The following is a 2,630-nucleotide window of genomic DNA, read 5'->3' as shown; positions in this document are numbered from 1 at the left end:
CTGCTTGGGGCCGGGCCGCCCCGCCCCCCCCCCCCCCAGCCCCAGGGCAGCACCCTGGAGTGTCAGCACCCGCAAACAGCTGCGCTGGCCCTCGTGCAATGCCACGGAGATGCTGTGAGTCAGTGGGTGCTCTGAGTCAGGGTCCCATGGCACCCTCGTGCCAGGGCTTGAAGGGACATCAGGGGCAGGAAGTGCTGCTTGGTGAGTGAGGGGCCACGGGGCTGTCCCCCCCTCAGGCTCTGCACTGTGCTGGCAGCTCTGCTCCATGCCCTTGGGTGGTATGGCCAGCATGAAAGGGCTCTTGTCCTCCTGCAGCACCGTGGCAGCCTCCCCGTTGCAGCAAAGAACTTCCCAGTGTTGGGTACATGGATGGGGAGGGGGCAGCCTCTGCCCAGCCCAGCTGGCTGCCGCAGAGCCCAGGACTTCTGTTGGCCCAGTGTCCCCCAGGCCCAGCCCCTGAGCTCCAAGTCCTGGTGTCAAGGGTGCTGACTGGGAAGCTGGGCTGCAGGGAAGTGAGTGCTCTGCTTGCTCACCCCAGAGCCCATGGCCAGCCACAGTGCTGGGCTGGGCCTGCCTCTGAGTGGCCCCAAGGAGCTCCCATTGCACTGGAGCTACAGGGACTGGCCACCCGTTTCTCAGGGTATCACACCTCTGGTGTTGTATCTCCTCGGGTATTGTGCTTCCTCTGGTATTGCACATCTTGGCACCATACTGTGTTTCTATGGTTGTTGTGCCTCTGGGTGTCACCCCTACTTGGTTTTTGGGCGTTGGGCTGCCATGTGTGCTTGGTTGTTGTGTCTGGAGGCATTATGCTTCTGGGTGTCATGCTTCCTAGGATGTCATGTCACTCAGTATTGTGCCTCTTCATATATTTTGCTTCCTGGGATATCATGCCTCAGGCTACTGTGCTGCTGGGCATTGTGCTTCCTTGGGTATTGTGCATCCTAGTGCATCCTAAGTCCAGGTACTGTGGTCCCTTGGATTTTTTTGCCTCAGAGTATCGCACCCCTGGGTATCACCCCTCCTGGGCACTGGTCCTCCTGGGGTGTCACGCCTCCAGAGGTCATGCCTCTTGGATATTGTGCCTCTGGGCTTTGGGTGTCCTCACTGTCATGCTTTTGGGTGTTGTACTTCTGGGTGTTGTGCTTCCTTGGCTGTCATGCCTCTGGGTACTGTGCCTCTGAGTACTGTGTCTCTGGGTATTGTGCCAGTTACGGTTGCTGGCAGGGCACAGGGTATTTAAAGCCAGCATGCCTCAGTTTCCCCTCATGGCAGGTTATTGGTGCAGGGACTGTGACACCCACGGCTCCCTCCCAGATTGGCAGTGCTGTGTCCCCTGTCTGTGAGGTGCCAGTATGGTGTACCCAGCCCAGGAGGCAGAGGCCCCTGACTTGCTGACCCTGCCTGGCTACCAAGGCTCAGCACCATGCATGTGGGCAGGGCACAGTGCCCATCAGGGCACTAGGGGGTAAGTGCCCCCCACCCTGCTTGTGGGAGCCCATCAAGAATCTGGGAATAGAAAATAAATACTCTGATTATTTTTTCTAAGGAAAAAAAAATCTGGTTGTTTGGGGTTGTTGTTGTTTTGGTTTTTGGTGGGTTTTTGTTGTGTTGGGTTTTTTTCTTTCTTTTAAATGATGAAATGACTCACCCTTCTCTGCTGAAAATAAACCTGATTGCAACTGTGGTGGGGAGGTGGTGAGCTGTGGTAGCTCAGAGGCAAGGGGCCCCTCAGAGAGCAGCTGGGGCCAGACCTGCCTTAGGCAGCTCCTGTTCTCTACCAGCACCCAGGCGCCTTGCTGGGGTGGTGGGGGGCTGCTGCAGGGGCTCAGGTGGCCCCTCGAGGGCTGCTAATGGGGCTAAAGTGCTCCTAAGGGGTCACGGGCATCTGCATGGCCCCCAGGGCCTCATGTCTCTGCACTTAGAGCAGACGCCGCCCCGCTTTGTGAGCACACGTGGGCATCCCACATGAGCCTGGACATGGGTGTGCTGCTGCACACACAGATGCAAGGGTGCATATTATCCCCCTGTGCACTTCCATGGGGTTTTTTTCCTTGGCTGGAGTTCACTCCCCACCCCAGGCAGGCTGTTAGGTGACTGTTTGATATTGGAAGCTCACCCCATTGCACCCCCAGAGCCAGGCCAGCTGCCCGTGACTCCCCTGTGGTGGGGGAGCTGCAGCAGACACTGCGAAGAGGCTTTAGTGAAATCCTCTCTGGCCCTCCCTGGCCCCTCTAGCCTGGATGCTGCATGGGGGCCCCGCGGGCAAGACCCCCCGGTGCTTGTGTGATGTGGCTGTGTGCTCCTCTCCACAGGGACCCCTGCAGTGGTGACGGGTTGGCCGTGCCCCCCGGAGCCAGCAGCGTGGCGGGTAAGACACCCCGAGAGCCCCTGGGTACCCTGCATGCCCCAGCCCCGCGTCCCACAGGCATCACCCCGCAGGACAGCCAGGGGCTCGCCAGGTCCTCAAGGTGTGTCCCTCTTGGTGACACCCTGAGGGCAGGGATCGTGTGGAGCAGCCGCTTTGCTCGTCTGACCGCAGCTCCCCCTCACTCCTTCCCAGCTTCCCAAGACGGGCCGTGGAGTGAGGGTGACGAGGACCTCATGCTGGCCGAGCCGGGGGGGTCCCC

This window comes from Chaetura pelagica, unplaced genomic scaffold (genome assembly GCF_000747805.2).
Source record: "Chaetura pelagica isolate M959 unplaced genomic scaffold, ChaPel_1.0 scaffold246, whole genome shotgun sequence".
Classification (NCBI taxonomy): domain Eukaryota; kingdom Metazoa; phylum Chordata; class Aves; order Apodiformes; family Apodidae; genus Chaetura; species Chaetura pelagica.
The sequence above is the reverse complement of the archived record's forward strand: the minus strand, read 5'-3'. Positions refer to the sequence as shown.